Source organism: Podarcis melisellensis, assembly GCF_964234715.1.
Source record: "Podarcis melisellensis genome assembly, chromosome: 3".
NCBI lineage: Eukaryota > Metazoa > Chordata > Lepidosauria > Squamata > Lacertidae > Podarcis > Podarcis melisellensis.
The window spans coordinates 84,620,210-84,641,815 of record NC_138530.1 but is presented as its reverse complement, the minus strand read 5'-3'; the positions used below and the strand labels follow the sequence as shown (position 1 = coordinate 84,641,815).

Sequence of the window (21,606 nt, the reverse complement as noted above, 5' to 3'; positions counted from 1 at the left end):
AGGTGGAATAAGAGCTTTTGATTGATGCGGCAGATTCTCTTTGCTTGAAGTGGTAAGCAGACTTTTGTTTCATTGCTTATATGGGTCTGTCTGTAAATGTAAAGGTAAACGTAAAGGACCCCTGGATGGTTAAGTCCAGTCAAAGGCGACTATGGGGTTGTGGCACTCGCTTTCAGGCCAAGGGAGCTGGTGTTTGTCCACAGACAGCTTTCCAGGTCATGTGGCCAGCATGACTAAACTGCTTCTGGTGCATGGAGGACCGTGACAAGTGCCAGAGCATGCAGAAATGCTGTTTACCTTCCCGCTGCAGCATTGGCATGCTTTTGAACTGCTAGGTTGGCAGGAGATGGGACAGAGCAATGGGAGCTCACCCCGTCGTGGGGATTTGAACCGCCAACCTTCTGATCAGCAAGCCCAAGAGGCACAGTGGTTTAGACCACAGTGCCACCCGCATCCCTAGGGTCTGTCTGTATGTTATATTTTGCCCTCAGCCACCCCTCTTTTTCAGATCAAAGTATCACAACATATCAGAACTCTTTGGGGAGAAGAGGTCAAAGAGATATTAGTATGCCTTCCACATTTTGAAATACGGCAATATGGAGGCCCTTGTTTTGCTTTCCAAGTGGCACCTGTGATCTTCATGTGGGTGCAAGCATGGGTGGCCTTGGAACTGGATAATCCAGAAGAATCCATAAACCAATGGCTTATGTCAAAAGTGGTTAGGCAGTTTCCAAAAGGAAGTAACCTGTGCACAAGCTGGAACTACTAGTTCTCAATAGTCCAGCCTCCTGCTCTCACGGTGACCAACCAGATGCCTAGTATAGGAAGCATGCAAGGAGGACACAAGCCCAAGAGTACTCTCCCCTCCTGTAGTTTCCAGCAACTGGTATTCATAAGCATTGTTGCCTCCAGCTGTGGAGGCAGCCATCCAGGCTAGTAGACATTGATAGTCTTATCCTCTATGAAATTGTTCAATCATCATCTAAAGGCACCTAGGTTGGTGGCTATGAGGGCACACTAACTATGCACTTCATGGGGGTTAAAATTCTTTCTTTCTTTGTCCCGAATCTTCCAACACTCAGCTTGGATGTCCATGAATTCTAGTATTATGAGAGAAGGAGGAAAAACTTTTCTCCATTCACTTTAAAGCAGGCACTGTGGCTGCTTTAAAGAGAGAGACAAAGCATGTTGTTGTGTCACCTGTTCTGGGCCAGCCCAAGGGATTTTGCTGAACAGAATCATAACACTGTGGAGTTGGAAGGGACCTTAAGAATCCTCTAGCCCAAATAGTAAATGCCTCCCCCTCCCAAAACAATGTGTGCAGTACCTGTGATAGGATGGGCAACCATCAGCTAAAGCCTGCAATGTGGGAGGGAAGGTGCAGTCCTTCAGCCTTTAGAACTTTTAAATAATTGGCACAGCCAAGTTTCTATACTCAGCCAAGAGTTAAAAGGGCCTGGATTCCACTGCATGCTTTTAGCACAACAGCAAGCTGGTTTGCACATAATGGTAAGCCAAATCGTGCCTTACCACGAACAGACAAGTCTGATAGTTCCAGGAGATGGCAGCTGCTGTGCTCCTCTCCTGGTCCTTCTGCTGTGAGCTAAGACATAGATTCATTTGGCTTAGCATGGCATCCAAAATCCTAGTTTGTCTTGCTCCCGACAAACCATGAACAGCAAACCTTGGTTACAGATGGGATATAAATATTTACTTATTTATTTATCTATCTAATGGCACAAACTGTTGCAATAGTTATAATAACTGTGTGCATAATATATTCCCAGAGATGAAACACTGTAAGCAACTGTGTGTCTACATTGCATTTATTGCAAGCAAGTTAACTGAATGCTGAAACAGTCTAATTTGTTGTCAAACTAACCTTTGAAAAGACATTTCTCTAAAATGGATACCGAGTCATTTCACCAATATAAAAAATTAACCAGAATTAGAAAGGGAAAATATTGACAGTGTGTGGAAATCTAAGAAATCGATGTCTTAAAACACACACACGCACTATTGACAAGTCGATTCTGTGCATTTCAGTCCTGTTTTTTTTTTTAATCAGGTGCTGAGGAATCTGAAGAGACAAGATATCTGTAAACTCAGGATTAAGTTTAAGCCTGCTATATGACAGATTCTCTTTCCATGCATGATTTTTTAGCTTAATATAATCCTGGCTGTTTACCAAGTTGAATAAAAAAGGCCTGTCTCCTTTACTTCACTTATTATTATTCTACCAGTGGGACATATGTCTCTTGCAGCCTTATTACAGGAAACAAAATTGTTTCATCTTCAGGAATCCAAGCATTTCAATGCAAGCAACAGGGAGCCTGTATGAAGCTGTAATTTGCAATCTGAATCTAATTTCAAACTTCATCTCACCATAAATGAAAATTAATGTAAGAGGGGACTCCCTGTATCACAAGTACTTTCCTCCCGAAATGTATTTTCCTCTGAGTTCACCCCTGTAATTTAATTTTTTGAACAAATAAAAATTTGAAATTGATGGATGTTTTAACGTCTATTGCATAATTTCATTGTGTACCACACTTTGGCAAATTGCATTTGGTTTAAGATGAAAGTCATTCCGTGTATTATGTGAAGCAAGATTGCCAGATCAGTGATAGAACTAGATGTTTCTAACATCACTTTCATTCAGAAGAAAACTTCTAATAGAACATATGTGTCAGAATGTATAGAAGCACTGGGATTAGAAACATAAATTAAAAGTCTGCACGGAATCCTATGTATGGTTAAAGTTAGGTACCTATTGGCATTGTGGGTTAAACCACAGAGCCAATCAGAAGGTCGGCAGTTCGAATCCCTGCGACAGGGTGAGCTCCCGTTGTTCGGTCCCTGCTCCTGCCCTGTCGCGGGGATTCAAACTGCTGACCTTCCGATTGGCAAGCCCTAGGCTCTGTGGTTTAGACCACAGCGCCAACCACGTCCCTAAGCTGGTGCATAGATGCCACTAAATAGACACATTTACAAATACACAGCACCACAGACCCAGATCCTGACCCCAAGTACATGGTCTTATAATTCTGCAACTTTCTGGATGTCCAAACACTTTAAGATGGCAACTGTCCAAATTATTTGGTTTGAATTGGTTGCAGTTGCACAAATCTGAACCTGGAGCGAGCTAGCACATGACATTATTGTCATGGAAAGGAAGGGAGTCAGAGAGAAAGGAAAGAAAAGAGCAACTGTCTTGGATTCAGATCCCTCAGATGACATGGGCAAGTTAACATCTCACAGGGCTGTTATGGAATAAAATGGGATAACCCCTTGCGTGCTGCCTTGTGTTCCTTTGTGGAAGGTTAGGATGCAAATATGGCAAATACAAACATGCAGCTGTGAAATGGTAACTGCTGAAACAAAAGGCATTTTGCATCCCAGGCTTCCAGAGCGTTGTTTCTAACTTTCAGTTGTCCTTTGGAGAAAGAGTGTTGGCAAAGCAGATCTGATGTGCAACTGAACTTTTGAATAGTCACAAGTATCACAACTGTGTTGTAGATTAGCCTCATGTATTTTAATGAACAACCTTTCCTTCCCCTAAGCTGGGCAGTATTTGTTCATCAGCAAGGGAAAAGGGCAACGATGACAACCATTGCATCCCTTTTTGTTTAGGCACATATATTACTGCTCAAATGAATGTTCATTAGCAGCAAATAACCCTTTTGATGATTCTTGACATCAGCATAGCTGTTTCTGTAAACATGTAAATTTCTCTATACATATGTATTATGCTATTCCAAGGTTTGCTTTGTCAAGGCAGACAGATTAGTTAATAAACGTGCATATCACCAAATGAAGTCAGAATAACACAAACTTTCCATGCTAACTTTCAAGCTTTCTTTCAATGCAATTTAATAGCAACATATTAAAAAAACACACACACCTCAGACAATATCCCTGAACAACTGAGTTTGCTTAACCATGAAGCTCAGTACATACGGCTGAATCAGAGACTTCTGCTTGATACTGATATAGGTCACACAGAGACCATGGCTACATGTTATTTCTTGCCCCTGGGGGGCAGCAGACTATTACTGTTAAGGGGAGCTTCATGCTGATAAAGGAGGGGGTGGAACCAAAGAGCTTTTTAGAATTTCTGTTCTATGCGTACACATAATTTGCCTGCTATGTGTTCAGTACTCCTATAAATAATCAGGAAAGTCACCAGGGGCTAGCAAAAATTCCTCTCCAAAATGTATGTCAATGCTAGTAGGATCAACCTTCTTAACAGGATTTGTTTTCTTGATGGCCTATGTGTAAATGTCCAGATTACTGTAAAACAAATGTCCAAACCCTGGTTATTCCTCATATGGTAGTAAGGAGGGAAGTGTGCCCTTAAATAGAGATCCAGTCTACAGCTTATGAGCTCACAATACCCCTTTCATTCTGCAATTACAGCCAGTGTGATGTAGTGGATGACAAACAACAAAATGGCATAATTTGCAGCCCTGTGTGATATAGATGTGGCTGGAATATACCATTCTAAAATGCAAATGGGGAATGAAATGTTTGAGTTTAAAGGATTCCCTATTTATAGGAGTCTAGTATGCAAGAAGAGGGTGTTTGTTTGTTTTTTAACTTTGTGGGATACCATTTAGATATTTAATCCTGCCGTGCAACAGGGATATATGTCTATCGCTTTATCCAATAGCTGTTGGATCTAAACATTCTGGGTGTAACACTTACCTCTTTCTCGGAGGCCTTGGGCAACTCATTCAGTTTCAGCCTCAGCAACCCATCTGTAAAATGGAAACAACAAGCTTTCATGTAACTACGTCCTTTAAATTTGGTGAGACCCAGATTATCTATGAACCTGACACTGGCCACCTCTGCAATTTTTCCTCCTGTATCTTTCTAAGTTTATGCTTTTTTTTTTTTAAACTGTATTCAATGCAAACATTTTTCACATCAAATGCTCTAAAATGCATCTATGTTAAAACAGAACCCTCCCACTTACCAGTTCTGTGTCTGTCTGGAGTCCCATATGTTAGATGTAATGCAAAACATGTTTGCCACTTTTGTAGTTATAGCTGCATCTATCTATTTATCTTGCACTCCACGTACTAAGACACTAGCACTTGAACTGGCATGTTTCTTTGCCAAATGATTTTCAGTTTTGATAGGAGGACATTACTGGTGCTGTAGTGGAACAGGAATGCAGGTGGCGGTGCAGCTCTGAGGCTTTTCTTCTTCTTGAGAGCAGGTGAATGAGGTGATAATGAGGCTTTCAAGTTTCAGTGTTGTTTGTGACAAATTAGCATGGAAGAAGCCAGAGAATGACAAAAATATCTAACAGACTTCTTTCATGGAGTTCCTGTTTCATACTATCAGTTCAAAGGGTAACATCCCTTTGCTAATTTGTCTGCATTTCTAATTACAAGCTAAAGGTTGGATTTCAGCTGGCTCAAGATCTGTGCAAGAAGTCAACATTTCTAATTAACACCTTTCTGCAAGATGTCTACATTTCTAATCAAAAGCTAAATGTTGCATTTCAGACAGCTGAATTTCTTTTTCTAAAGCTCAAGGTATTTTATAAATAGAATCTATGCAATCAGCAGCAGCACTGAGTGCAGCAGAGCTTACTCCCAGAATTGCAGTCATGACACATGGTTGTTTAGGGATGTGAAGCCAAAGTCTCCCCAGGATTCCACTATACCACTCTTTGCATGCTCATTATTCTATTATTGTCAGCTAAACCTAATACAGTAAACTGGATGTTATGTTATATACTGCTGCTCTTTGGTGTGTATATATATGTATCAAAACAGATATCTACATTTTTGGACTTGACTTGTTGTGCAAGGCTATGGAGGCTACCATGCTGAGCTCCTGCACTTTGATATTTGACACTACACCAGAGGAAATTGTCATATCACAAAAGGAGGCTCACTGTTGATCCAGTGAGGTGGATATCTCTCTTTAAGAGGCACCAACAGATTTGGAATGAAAATTCATTGATGAAAGGAAGTGGCAGGGTAGAGTCCTGAACTGCGGCCGGACAGCAAAGGCAGCTAGGGGCAAAGGAAGTGCTCTGGGAAATAGGAGCAACTTACGTTGGCATTCACAGAATCATAGATTTGTAGAGTTGGAAGGGATCTTGAGGGTCATCTAGTCCAACTCCCTGAAATGCAGGAATCTTTTCCCCAATGTTGGGCTCAAACCCACAACCCTGAGATTAAGTCTCATGTTCTCCCAACTGAGCTATCCCAGGTTCAGCTAAGTTTTACTCAGCAGAGACCCACTAAAACTAACAAGTGTGACAAAGTTAGGTACATTTATTTCAGTGGGTCTACTCTGCATAAAACTTAGTTGAATATCACCCTTCATACAGAGGCCCACTAGGCAGGCTTGCTTTGAATATCACAAATCTTTGTTCTAGCAAGGACACTCTAGCAACTGCCTTCACTGATGAATGCAAGAACATCACAAGTTGGTCATAACGTTGCATCTGACCATGAGAATCAAGATATCTAATGGAGCATTTCATTTGGGTCTGTTTGTTTGTTCTGTAAACTGGCAAACACACAACTCATTGACATTAATGGGAGATCACAGAAGGAAAAGAAGCATTTACAAATTAACATTTGTGGTGCAGATCTGAAAGGACAATTTTGCCCCAAGCTTGAATAAAAATGAACTTTAGGGGAGGGTGCATGACTTTGCACCTCAGATGCTACTGATGAAAATATCAAGTTGTGTGAATCACCGCCTGTCAACCATTTGGTTATTCTCTTAATGCCCCCAGTTCAAGATCTCAGAGAAGACAGAAGCAAGTCTACAAATCCGGTAATGGTAGTTACCATTACCATTAATGGTAATTTATAGTTGGTAGTCTAAAGAAGCAGAAAGGGAAGCTTGGGTGCTTGTTGGCATGCAGGCCAGGAGAGGTCTATGTGATTGCTCACATCAATCTCCAGCCTGGAGAGTAAACAGCGATAGGAATCTTCCCCAAGGTACAACTGGAAAACAAGGAGATCATTCAAAAATACAAATTGCTCTTCAGTTTACATGTGACAGCCTTCCGGTTAGGAAGATTTCGTGACTAATTTAGGAGAAGAGGAAGGAACAAAGCAGAAAGGTTGTGCATTCCTCCCAAAAAAAGAAGGAACAAAGTTTGTTGTTAAAGCAAAAACCACATGTGTCCAGATGAAGTATGCTCTATCCTGCAAAAACACATGCCACAGTTGCAGTTAAATGCTAATTTGCCTGGTTTCCACACCACACTAAGCCAAGGTCTGGTTTTGCACCAAAGTGCAGACTCTCTCAGAGGAACTGACATCCACTTTCTTCCTTTCTTCCTGGTTTTTTTCTGCTGCTGCACCATCTTCCACTAAACCAAAGGTTGACCTTAGCGTTGCCCAAACTCAGGCTTACAGTATGTCCTTCCTAGACGAACCACAAGCTTGTCACAATTTATGGTTAGTCTCAAGAGAGCTTACTCTTGAGTCTGGGTTTGGATGGCATACTAAGCCAAATTTGGCTCAGTAAAGCATGGCAGCAAATGAGGACCAGGAAGGAACAAAGCAGCTGTGAGTTCATCTCTTAGAACTCAGATTTCTCCTAAGCTAAGGCTTAGTGCAACATGCAAGGCAGGCCACAGCTTTTGTTACCAGAGCCTAATGGAAATCCTCTTGTAGAATTCGTCTGTAGAGATTTGCTGCTAAGGAAAACACATTTCGAGTAGTGCTGCTACAAAACTACACATTCTCTTCCTTCCGCTACCTATTTTTGTTACGTCACTTGAAACTTCACATTATTACATTTATATCCTGCCTGTCCTCCAAGGAACACAAGGTTCTCCCCCATTTTATCATCCTGTGCTAAGCTGAGAAACTGAAAATGCTAATTCCTATATTACAGAAATTTGCGCATTGAGTTATTTATTTATCTATCACATAAACTGTGTTCTTTTACTATTTATACATGTAATGCATTGGCACCTTCCTCTTCCTCTGGGGAGCTCTGAGAAACTTGGGTGGAGCTCCCAGGCACTGTTCAGGCACTGTTCAGAAGAAGAACTCCTTAGCTTTATGAGGTGGCAACCCTGAGGTGGTATCCATCTAATGCATCCCATCAGTGCAAGGATGCATCAGTGCGCAACAGGGCTTTCCCCCTCTCCTCTCCTCAAATCTGCTCCAGAGAGTTAAGGGAATCCCTAGAATGGATGGGGGGAGAGGGGGAGGAAAGTGGGGGTGCCCCTTGGACTGATGGGAGACATTACTCAGGACTACTTTGGATATAACCATAAGCTTTGAATATCAAGGACTAACAGTTCCAGAACAGGAATGTGGCAGAATAAATGAGTCATGCCTACCGAAAATGGCTTGAAATCCATCGTGTTTTTGCAAATGACATGCAAATAATTTTTCAAATTAGCTCATTAGCTTCCCTCAATGCTGATAAGGTTATTCACCACGCTAGATTTCCATAAAATCCAGTTTTAGAGTTGCTTCTGTTCTGTGCCCCAAGGAAAGGTAAATTGTTGTTGGAAAGGGATATACCTAATCCAAACCAGGTACTGACTCTCCAGTCTCACTCCATTTCTTTTCCTTTAGTCTCTTTTGCATCTACACACACACACACAGGTATTTGTAGTATCAGGTGTCGGTAGCCTGTCCTTATAACGGCTGCAAGCCACTCCTTACCTGGCAATATATAGGCTTAATTCCTTTACCTTTCCAAGTGTGTCCTTATGAGTCTAGGTTATCCTACTCTTTTCTGAAATCTTTCTGGCAATCTGGTGCTGTGAGCTGAATTCAGCCTTCCAGGTGCAGTCAGAACAGATTTACAGCATGCAATTGTCACCACCTTGCTTTTCAATGTGATACTTTCACAGCTTCTTTCATTGCATTTCCCCTCCTCTCCCTTGGCATACATTCTTGCCAATGCACTGCTAAGATGAGCAATTTTACCTTCTGAATTTTTAATCATTGCCGCTTTCCATCTTTAGTTGTCTGGTTAACTATGGTGTGTTTTAATGTGTATGGGTATTACTGAAGCGAACAGCAGAGAGGGACACGAGCCTCCCCCAGACCAGGGGCTAACGTATCTTAGTCCAGTTAATGTCCCTGATTTAGGGCTAAGTAAAATGTTAGAAATTTCCTATATAGAAAACACCTTGAAGTACCAAGAAGTGGAGGGGGGGGTGCAAGGTGCACATAGATCATCACACAAACTTGTGTTTTTGTGTTCCCATGCAGGCAAGCTATAGCCAATCTTAATGAAATAGGTGCAAATGTAGAATTCAGAATTAGTTTAAGCTGGAATTGATGTAAGCCTGGATGCTTGGCTCATGGAAGGAAGGAAGGAAGGAAGGAAGGAAGGAAGGAAGGAAGGAAGGAAGGAAGGTAGGTTTTATTAAGTGAGATCATTTCTCCACCAGATTTTGTTTCTAAAAAGGAATCTGGGTCTTGAGAAGTCAGAGTTGACAAAGCTACAGCTCCTTTTATCTTGGACTGCTTTTAGTCACATCATGTTAATTAACTACCTACCTCAGACGAGATTACCAAATGTTAGCAAAGAAACAAAAAAAGTCAACACAACAACAAGGCTGTGCTGGTCAATGTTTTGGGCAGCTGGCAGCAAAGATCCAATTGAATGAAATAATATTATTAAATGGTAGAAGATATTTACAAGAGATGAGTGAAGATGTAATTAAGAGATGAGGAACATGTATTTGACCCCAGTTGCCTTTAAGGTTTGAACATTGGGAAGATGGAATGGTCTCCCAAAGGGCAAAGTGGATACTAACGACAGGAAGATAAAAGATCAAGTGAAATACGAAATATAAGATATAAAACAGAGGTCAGCAAACTATTTCAGCAGGGGGGTGGTCCACTGTCCCTCAGACCTTGTGGGGGGCTGGACTATATTTTGGGGAGGGGGGAACGAACGAATTCCTATGCCCCACAAATAACCCGAAGATGCATTTTAAATAAAAGGACACATTCTACTCATGTAAAAACACGCTGATTCCTGGACCATTTGTGGACCGGATTTAGAAGGCGATTGGGCCGGATTCGGCAACCAGGCCTTAGTTTGCCTACCCATGGTATAAAACTTAGATTTAAAATGCAAGTTGTGGAATGATTAACTTGCACAAGGATGGAGAAGTGGTGATTAAGACCACAGGAAAAGCTGATACTTGCAACCTAGGTTATAAAGTCCTGAAGAAAAGTGGGTGCTTTATATGAGCAGCTTCCTTTATGTTTTCAGGTAGGATTGTGATATCGTTTAGAATGATGAATGCAATTCTAAGGTGTTTCAGTTAAGGTACATGCTTAATTTCATTAAATAAGAAGGAAATTTGTTAGAAAAATTACATTCCTGAGGTTTGATGTGCATTAAAATTCTGTATTTGTCAGCCTTCCTTACTAGATGCCAATATCAATGCTCATTGAAAAAGAAGATTATAAAACCTGCCTGCTTTATAGTATATGCGATTCTAGATTACGGTACTTCCTTCAGCAAAATGTTCAGAATGAAACATCATAGCTGGGCGGGGAGGTAAAGAAAACCAAATAGTCATATTGATTTAAAGTAAACAAAAAAATGTTTAATAGGAAATACAGTGGTACCTCGGGTTGCATATGCTTCAGGTTATATACGCTTCAAGTTACAGACTCCGCTAACCCAGAAATAGTACCTTGAGTTAAGAACTCTGCTTCAGGATGAGAACAGAAATTGTGCTCCGCTAGTGCAGCAGCAGCAGGAGACCCCATTAGCTAAAGTGGTGCTTCAGGTTTCAGAACAGTTTCAGGTTAAGAACGGACCTCCGGAACGAATTAAGTACTTAACCCGAGGTACCACTGTAGATGAAAAAAGACTGGGGGAAAGGATTATAAATATACATAGTAGAATGGGTGAGAGAAAAACATTGGCTAAGTGTGTTGGAACTTGTCTAAATATATATGTATATTCTTCCTATTTCACATAAGGATGATTGGGAAAAATATGTAGGCTCCATTTTAAAATATGGCTATCCTTTCAGGCTTTTGCTAATGTTTACTGCCACTCAAAATCTGTGGTTTAAGAAAGGAAGAAACAAAAAGGATGGTTAAAGCCATGTAGCTGGCTGGAGCAACCAGCTCAGAGCTCTTCATATACTGAATTCACCTGGAGAAGAGAGAATAGCAAAGGCTTGGTTACCTATGATGTCATCCCAAGGTGAGGGGGAGTGACATAGGCAAAGCCTTGCAGGACAGCTTACTCTGTGGTTTTCTCCGATATAAATTTTTATTAGTTATTCCATAAAGAAAAACAAAGGTTAACACACTGGTAAAGGAAAAGGTACACAAAAAAGGATAAAAGAAAGACAACATACAGTAAAAATAAATAAAAAATACAAAAATACACAAAATTATTATTTTCTTAACTCTCCTATTTCGTGGCTATATCTTTCAGGACTTCCTTCAGCTTGGCCGCAAATCATTCGAAGCAGTAGATAAGATTACACGTTTCATCGTTGATATTGCCATTATACCTACTTTTATTCTCTATTTTCCTTACACAATATCCCATAATCTATCACAGTACATCTTTAAATCCCTTTAGCGTTATTTGCCCTTCACTTATACATTCCAGATAATCTGCGTACTTTCCCCAGTCCTTAGTGAACACTTGGTCTTTTATATATCTAATTTTCCCCGTTGGTTTATCGAGCTCTGCATATTCCGATAGTTTAGATCTCCACTCCTCCACTGTTGGGGTTTCCTGCTGTTTCCACCTCTGAGCTATTACAACCCTTGCTGCCGCGAGCGCATAGTATACCAATCTGCGATCTTCCTTTTTTATCTCTTGTCGTAGTATCCCTAATAGGAAGATTTCCGGTTTCTTTATAAACGTGTACTTTAGTATCTTTTTTAATTCCGTATATACCTTCTCCCAAAACTGTTTTATTTTTCGGCATTCCCACCACATGTGGTAGAAGGAGCCCTCTACCTCTTTGCACCTCCAACACTTGTTATCCACCTTGTACATTTTTGAGAGTTTCATAGGTGTCAGGTGCCACCTATAAAACATCTTCATAACGTTTTCTTTTATCACAGTACACGCCGTGAAGTTCAGCCCGTCCTTCCATAACTTTTCCCAGTCCTCAAATTGTATACTATGGCCTATATCTTTTGCCCAGCGGATCATCACTGATTTGACTTCCTCATCGGCTAGATTCCAGTCTAACAGCATTCTATACATCTTAGATATATTTTTCACTTTGTTGTTTATTATCTCCGTCTGAAATTTAGAGTCTTTGTCTGCATAGCCTCTTTCTTTAATATCCTTGCTAAGCATCTGGTTTACCTGTTGGTGGTGGAGCCAATCATAAACATATTCTTTTATTTGATCATAAGGTTTGGTTCTCCACTTTCCATCTACCTTCGTTACTAGTTGGTTGTATGTTGCCCAGTTGCTTCTCATATTAGTGACTTTTATACTTGTTATTTCAAGAGGTGACAGCCAGTGTGGTGTTTTCGGTTCCAGCAGGTTTTTATATCTTTCCCACACTTCAATTAGCGACCCTCTAAAGATATGGTTACTGAAACCTTTATGTACTTTCATTTTGTTCTTCCACAAATAGGCATGCCAACCGAAGCAGTTGTCGAAGCCCTCCAAATCAAGTAGCTCCGTATTTTCCAGTTTAACCCAATCCTTTAGCCAGCTCAGGCACGATGCCTCATAGTACAATTTCAGATCTGGCAGGGCAAATCCCCCCCTTTCCCTTACATCTGTTAGTAATTTGAATTGAATTCTGGGTTTTCTGCCCTGCCAAATAAATCTCGAAACTGACCTCTGCCATTCTCTAAAAATCCTACTCCCTTTTATTATAGGGATAGTCTGGAATAGGAACATTAATCTTGGTAGGACGTTCATCTTAATTATATTAATCCTTCCCCACATTGACAGTTTTAACCGTCCCCATTTTTCTAAATCTCTCTTTATTTCCCTCCACACTGGCTCATAATTATTTTTATATAGGTCTATATTTTTAGATGTTAGCCAGATGCCGAGATATTTGACTTTTTTGGCCGTCTCTATCTGCGTTTGCTGTTGGATTGATTCTATTGTCCTTGGGTCTACATTTTTACATATCATTTTTGTTTTTGTCTTGTTTAGTTTGAACCCAGCCACTTCTCCAAATAGTTCTATCTCCTTCAGTAACTCTTTTGTTGAGGTTATTGGATCTTCTGTCATCACTACTAGGTCGTCCGCGAAGGCCTTGATTTTGTATACGTTATGTCCTAAAGTCACTCCTTTTATATTTCCATTTTGTCTTATAGAATTTAAAAGGACTTCTAATACTGTTATAAATAGTAACGGAGAGAGCGGGCATCCTTGTCTTGTTCCCTTTCGTATCTTTATCTCTTCCGTTACCGTATTGTTTACAATCAATTTGGCCTTCTGTTCTGTGTATATTGCCCTTACCCCGTTGAAAAAGTCGTTGCCTACGTCCATATACTCTAGGTTTCTCAGCATGAAATTCCATATGACATTATCAAATGCCTTTTCGGCATCAATAAACATCATGATAACTTGTTTGTCAATCCTGACAGACAAGAATTCTAGCATGTCAATAATACTTCTTGTATTGTCTCTCATCTGTCGGCCTGGCAGAAATCCTGCCTGGTCCGTATGGATAATATCTACTAGAACATTTTTTAACCTTCTTGCTAGAATTCCTGCAAATATCTTATAATCTATATTCAGCAGTGAGATTGGCCTGTAATTTTTAACTTGCGTTAAGTCCGCGTCCTGTTTGGGGATAAACGTGATGTATGCTTCCTTCCAAGTTTCCGGAATTTCTCCTTTCTTTAAGATGTTATTCATAGTCTTTTTCAGGGGTCCCACCAATATAGATTTCATTTCTTTGTAATAGCCAGCAGTAAATCCATCTGGACCTGGTGCTTTACCCCTCTTTAGGTCCCTAATTAACTCCTCTATTTCCTCATTTTCAATTGGGGTATTTAGTCTTTGTTTTCCTTCTGTTGGGATTTTTTGTCCCCCTTTCTCCTTCAGAAATCTATCTATCTTCCTCAAGCCGACTCTCTCTTGGTCTTTGTACAAATTTCTATAGTAGTTAAGGAACTCACTCCTGATTCCTTTGGGGTCAGTTCTTTCTTCCCCGTCTGTTATTATTTTGTTAATTATCCCTTGCTCTTTCCTCTTTTTAGTTTGCCAGGCAAGCCATTTGCCTGGTTTGTTCGCCAGTTCGAAATTTCTTTGCCTAAGTCTTTTAATGTTCCACTCTACCTCTCTGTTTAATATTGTGGCAAACTGAGTTTGTAAGATTTTTATTTTTTCCTTTGTTTTTGGGCAGTTGGGCTTTTGAACTAATTTTTGTTCGTTTTCCATTATCTGTCTTAGAATTTCCTCTTTATTCTTCTCTCTATTCCTATTTTTGATTGCATTCTGTTGAATAAAGAACCCTCTTATTACCGCCTTACTTGCGTCCCAGATTATGTTGTCCTTTGTGCCTTTGTCACAATTATCCTTAAAATACTCTGATAGTTTTTTCCTTGCCATTTCCACCACCTTCTGATCGTCTAATAGATAGTCTTTTAATCTCCATCTAAAGGTTCTTGTCTCTAAGCTTTCCAATTCCATTTCTAATGGGTTGTGGTCTGATATTGTTTTCGGTCTTATTTCTATAGATTTGACTCTTGAGCATAGTTCTTTTGAAATCCAAATCTGATCTATTCGTGAAAGTGATTGGTTAGGTTCTGAATGAAAGGTAAATTGTTTTTCAAGTGGGTGTCTAAGACACCAGATGTCTACTAGACTGCAGTTATCCACCATGGTGAAAAAGGATTTTGGTAACTTCCCTTCTTTGTTTACTCCATCTCTAAGTCTATCCATCTCCAGCGAAACAACTGCGTTCATATCGCCCATTAAGATTATCTTTTGGTCTGCGTATTCCATTAATTTTTCTTCTAATCTTTTAAAGAATTCAGTTTTGCTACCATTCGGGGCATAAATCCCTACTACCATCATCTTTTCCCCTTGCCAATTAATATTGACCCCTATCATCCTCCCCTCCTCATCTTTAAACATTGTTTTAGCTTCTATTTTGTTGCTGATATACAGTACCACACCTCTTTTCTTTACCTTATCCAAGGTTTCAAACTCATTTCCCAACCGTTTATTAATTAACACTTTCCTATGCTTTCTGGCCACGTGCGTCTCCTGGAGACAAATAATGTCCATATTTTTCCTTTTCAGACATTGTTCAATTTTATTTCTCTTTTTTTTATCGTTCATCCCATTGATGTTCCAGTTCCAAATTTTTAGTCCCATAATGCTTAGCTTTTCCTTTAACTATTCTTTAAGGTCTTGCTATCTATTATATATTCTCTAAGTCTTCCGTTTCTTCTTCTACCTCCTCTCCTGACCCGCTCCCCCCCTCCTCTCCCTCTTCTGACACTCTTGGTTCTCCTGATGGGGCCCTGTCCGCTCTTCCCGCTCCAAATACCTCCACTTTAAGTTCTTTATATTTCCTAAGGAATTTCCCGGTCTCTTCTTGGTTTGTCAACTTATGTCTTTTACCTCTGTATATAAATGATATCCCTTCCGGGAATTCCCACCTAAACTCAATCTTATTTTTCTTCAGTGTCTGCGTCAAGGGTTTGTAAGAGTCTCTCCGTTTCAATAATCTGATTGGGACATCTTTAAAAATAATTATGTAGTTCCCATCTATGTTCAATCTCTTTTCTCTATTCCTCTGGAGGATCCTGTCTCTCATTTCTTTATTTTTAAATGTGATCAGACAGTCACCTGTGAATTTCTTTGCTTTTGTCACATTAACGCGCATTCTAAATGCGTTCAGTATACTATTAGCCATTTCTTCCACTGGTAGACCCATCCATTCCGCTAGCTCCTTCGTCAGTCTTTCTTTAATATTTTCATTCTGTGTTTCTGAGACCGCTCTCAGCCTCAGATTCACCTCCCTCTGCCTTAGTTCATTCATCGCTATAATATCTTTCATCTCTTCCTGTGTCTTACTTAACTCCGTCACTTCTGATTTGATCTTTTCCTTATCTCTCTTGATATCTCTTATCTCCACCTTTACCTTTTTAAATCCTTCCTCTGTGAGCTGTGTCCTCCTAAATATTTCTTTTATTTGACCCTTTAGTTCATTCACAGTTTCCTCCATTTTTTTATCCAATATCCCAATTCTATTATCCACCGATTCTAACTTATGCTCTACATTAGCTTGACTTTGTTTAATCTCCGCTAACATCTTCAGAATATCTGACTTAAAGTCCACCTCCTGTTTGGAACCCCTCCTGTCTCCTGGGGTCCCCCCATTCGTCCCCTTCTTTCCTGTATGTGACATCATGTACCTTTATACCAGTCCCTCTCTTCCTCTTTCCACGCAGAGTTATCTATTCTTAACACCATCCACTATTTCCTTACGTTCGCTTTATCCCCTTGTTAGGATTTACATTTCCTGCCTCTGTTTCCCTCCTAATGAGCAATAATCATTAATCAGTAAGTCCATATACAGTGATCAGAGGCAATGCATTTGGTCCGTGGTAGATCCTCTCTGTCTCGATCTTGTTCTTAATTTGTAAGACCTTGTCTAATTCTAATTGTCAGGTAAGTTCTTTTTAGGCACGTAATGTCCTCAAAAGCAGACGTTTCTTCCCTTCTCCCGCTAATTAGTCCAATTACTGATTAGTGCAATATTAGTCCCTTAGTTGAGCAGGGTTCTAAAAGCTTTAGTCAAGAGGGGGGAGTTAGCAGAGAAAAAGGAGAACAAGAAGAGCAGACGGGGTGAAGGGGAGAAGGAGGGAGCGGGGGGAGGGGAGGGGAGGGCTAGCTTACTCTGTGGTTTTAACCCCTTTATGCATTAATTCGATTCAAACATGCTGGCTATATGAGGCGGGCTACCCTACAGTGTACACATACATCTCTGGAACAAGAGAGAAAGCCAAGGAAAAGCAGCTCTTACACTGCTGGTATCTTACACTGGTATCATGTGATGGGACCCCTTGCTGAGGGTAAGCTCTACTTAGGGGCTCTAAATGCAGGCTCGTTGGGTAGCAAAAGCATCTGACTTAAAGTTAATGGAGTTTTGGAGGTCAAAGTCTTGAGCATGTTCTCAACAGACAAAGGAATCAGTCTTCTTTTTCAGCCCTCATTTCAATTGCCAGCAAAGGATGAGATTTGTACTCTTTAACAGTTTGAGTGCTAAATAAATGTTATCCATTTTATGGAAGACATAAAGAGTAGGAGGCTGTGAAGTTCATTAATTATTTTAATCACAGGAGCCATTTAACTGGCAACGATGTAAGATACAGGATGATGCATACTCAAGGACATTTTGTTGTAGCGTATGTAGAATTATATTAGCTCAGCCGACCAAGGTTTTAAAAGCTTAAATTATATTGATTCCCCAGTTCTAAGAATATTCATCAACAAGATAAACTACAACCAGGAAACTGAGAGCTCTATAAGATGATGGAAATCCGTGGAAGAAAGGATGATTTCCTATGAGGATGTATTTGTGTCCTTGCACCCTGACACAGGTTTTCCCTGGCATCGTCTACTGAAGAAAATGGCTCCCAAGTTAGGGCGTCTGTGATGCAGAGTTTTTTTCTGTCTTATACAGTCAGATCTGGCTCTGCCATGTGGCTGGGGAAAGGGATGTTGTTGTTGTTTTCCAAATAGAGCCATAAGGTGGGAAGAGATGAAGGCAGGAACCATTATTTAAATACTTGGCCCTATTGGGTGGTGGCACTGGGGCTGGGCTTCAGGTGGCCAAATATGTTAGTCCAGCACTGCCTATAATTCCCTGCATATACTTTGTGAACCCAGAATTGGAAGAGATCAATAGGACATCTCTAGGGCACTTCTGAGATTAATCCATTCACAATTGAATCTACACAATTTGGACCATGCTGTGCCACCTACAGAGAGGATGTGCAGCGTAAAGGTGGGTGTGCCGTTCTCAGAGGGCAAATAGCTTGAGCATCACTAAGGCAAACCAGCCAGTTTCCTTACATGGGCCCAGAGGCATGCTTGGAAAAATGAGGATGGAGTGCTTCGCAGCATGTGTGGGTGCCCAATACACATGTTTCTTACATAGATTTGAGCCCCATTGTAGCACTCTAACCATTGCATCACCCAGGACTGATTCCATGGCACTTGACCATAGGGCTATAGATGGCCTAATTTCTTCTTGTTTCGGAAGAGCCTCTTACACAGCACTTCTGAGTGCCATGCAATTTTTTTGTAAGGGTTTTTTTTTGCCAGCATTTTGATTCCTGATATCCAATGGGTTTGACTGATGAATGTTGCCACAGGGAGCAAGTAGGTAGATCAAGCCAATGCTATTTTAGAAATTGCCTATTCAGCTGCAGCCACCCAGGGGAATAAGAGCAAGCAGAACATTAAATGTTTCTTTTGAATGGAATATTTCACAGCACTGAAAGCTTCACTTTTGCCGGCCACTTGCTCAGACCAAGTTGAAAAAAGAAGAAGAATGGAAGCTCCGTTTGACGATATTATAATGACCCAAGTGACCCACAAACTGGCTGCATTCCTCAGATGGCTTACTCTGGAGTAATGCCATTTTTCAGAGGGCTATTCTAGAATAATTGCTTTCAGGATGCTCTGAATTCTTTCTGCTATCCCTGTTCTTCACTTGCCAGGGTTCTCTTGCACTGCTTAAGGTTTTATTTCATATTATGCCTCATATAGTTTTGCAGCATCTTTAACTGCACACATTAGTCTCCTCTCTGAAAATACATTGAATAATCCTGGTCCTCAGATAAGCACGTGGTGTTAATCTCGTTTCGCCACGAAAATTAGCAGATTAGTCGTATTCTCTTTCTGATTAATTGCACGAAAGAATATCCCTTCTAAATGTTGAATACAGATGCCTAGGAGCTTGCATGGCATTCCATTTCCTTCTGCTGCACGATTTCCTTTTTCACATCCCTTACTGTCAGTTGCGTTTCTTTTGCCAAAAATTATGTTTCTTTTTGTTCACATTTGCGCAAGATGTCCATTTTTTTGGAGGGAGCCTTCTTGTCTTTGCTAACTTCCGAAATAAAAGGCAAGAATATTTGTTTCTGTTGGCATTTTCCCCTTAGAAGATAATTTGGAATGAATGAAGCCTATACATGATTTTTTTTTAAAAAAAAAAACTGCCTCTCTAATAAGCCCAGCCATCTGTTAAAAACAAAAATGCAGGCACTGGGAATAATTTGGGAACAAATGGATTTGTTTGAATCCTTGTAAACTAAAAAAATACAGGACCACCATGAGTAGGATTTTATTCAGTTGCACAATTATCAGTAGATAGAAAAATATGATTTGGGTAAATTGAGTCTATCTTAGAGGCAAGTAATTTTAGAAAGTATTGTACCACACTGCATTTGAAATAAAATGGTAATCACTGGAATCAACTGTGCCTGGCAGGCTGGCATAAAATTCCCCATGAGTCAGGGGTTGAAACAAGTTGCTGGCATAACCTAACCACTTTTTTTTTTGACCAGCTTTAATTTATATAATGCTTTTTTCATTACATAACCATGAACAGTTTTTCCCCCCTCCCCCTTAAATTCCAATGTTGATGACCCTGGCTCTGCAAAATCTACCCAACTCCCAGTCCATTTAATCAGAGGTGTACATGCATTTTCACTGGCAGGCCCTAACATTATTTCCCTCTCTAAAACTATGTTATATCTGTCAAGGCGTCATCAAAATGCCAAGAAAAAGCAAGTGGATCATGCATGAAAACCAGGGCGATTGACTTGCTGCTGGAATTTCGTCAGCTGCGAGTTTGAATTAGTGTGTTATGCCATCGCTGTGCTGCAAGCTTGGAGGGGGAAAATGATAGGCAAAGGCTTTCACCTAATAGTACGTATTATGAAACAGAGTGGATCTTGTGCTTGTTATGAACAAACCATATATAGAATAAGAATCTGTGCAGCCTTCTCTCTCCATCTTTCTCTCTTTCTCGCGCACACAGTGTTCCATAAGGTTAAGAGCCCAGTATTCCCCATTTTGCTTCTCAGTGAAGCAGTGCATTCTTGAGTGCTGATGCCAAGCATTCTTCTCTCTCCATGCTGAGAAATGAATCATTTGACATTTCAGCATGCTGATGTGAGAGGCATGGATACATTTTCCCTGTGGTTCTGCATCAAATGTTGGAAGCTGGATTGAACCTGTTGAGAGACGTAGGCAACCTGATTCCTAAGGTGTAGAGAGAAAAGAGCCTCTGGGGAGCTCGATCGTCTTGACTGCACATGTTTTGCTTTGTGACCTTTTCATAAATGGGAAAAAAGCAGCAGCTTATGCAGGCAGTACAGGGTGCCATCTTTCCCCCCTGGTGCCTCTGCCTCCACCCATCATCCTTGGTGCACAACACCTGCTCCATCAAAAAGGTTTTAGGTGACCTTCACTTCAGATGGTATTTAGGCATGATAGGCTGGGGATTGTTCACAATTATCCCTGTTGCCTGCATAAATGTTCATGAGCCTCTCGGGAAGATCAATAATAAGTGAAAGCAGAAATGATTCTTTACTTAATGTACCTCCTTCTCCAGATTCCTCACTGTTACAGCAGCATACACTGTAGCTGAGAACGAAGGAACATTAACACATCTCATGTCCTAATCTTGCTCTATATACGGTTGTCCTTTCAAGTGATTTTTAAGAACCCATTTAACTTAGGTTGCCAATAGCTTTGTGTGAAGGCCCTCGTATATATTTTACAAACACACAGGAAGGTTCCTCCACATAGCAACTCTTCTTCTCTCCTACTTCTACATTGTCCCCCTCTGTACTTTTCAGTCCATCTCCTATGAATTATAGCCAGAGAAAATGTAATGCGTGTACACACTATAGATTGTAATGGGAATTAAACATGCATAACTCCACGTCACAAGATAGCACCTTGGTACTTTGCAAGCTTAGCAGAGAGTCAGTGACCCAGCCACAGCTCTAAAGGCAATGTGTTTTTCTTTTTAAAAAGCAACATCATATTCATGTCCAAGAATGCCAGTTGAATCTGGTTCCTCCTTTTCCAGTCCCCAGTCCCTAGAATTAAAAGGCATTCATACTCTCTCTCATTCTGAGTCAAATGAAACTTCTGACATCTATACACTGGTGTTGCAGAATATGCTAATTTGCTTCCACTCCATGGTTCATGCCAATCTGTGCTATTTGCTACCAATTAAACCTCCCTTGCCCCAAACAGCTTTCACCTTTAACATGTTGGTTTTACTTAGCTTACAAGTCTAGAGGCTTTCCTCAAATATAAGGCTTTGGCCCTGTGTTTTTGTATTTATGCTGCGGGGAGGGAAATCAAAGGAGATTCGCTTGTATGCAAATGAGCATTGTGGCCAATGCAGATTTCACATTCACAATTCAAAAGTGAATAAAGCAACAGCTGCCATTTAGAGTGCTTTCATGTGGGAGTTTATTGTGGAATCAGTGCTGCTCACCGCCAAAACTTTTTCACAGTATCCACACAACATTGTTCTCATCAAAATGCCTCTTTCTTGCTTGCTTTTTGCATTTTAAGTACTCAATAAAAAAAATCTTCTTACCTCCAAAAATCCAATATAAGTACTGTAAAAGA

The 21,606-nt window shown here is 40.4% G+C and overlaps 1 protein-coding gene across 3 annotated transcripts in view; it reads right to left on the bottom strand.

Moving 5' to 3' along the window:
• Positions 1-21,606, bottom strand: part of B3GAT2 (beta-1,3-glucuronyltransferase 2) — a 211,392-nt gene that overhangs the window by 87,513 nt on the left and 102,273 nt on the right. For all 3 annotated transcript variants that reach the window (XM_081904931.1, XM_081904929.1, XM_081904932.1), the window contains one exon: positions 4,708-4,760. The gene's annotated coding sequence lies outside the window, so the exon portion shown is untranslated. The remainder of the gene's footprint in view (positions 1-4,707; positions 4,761-21,606) is intronic.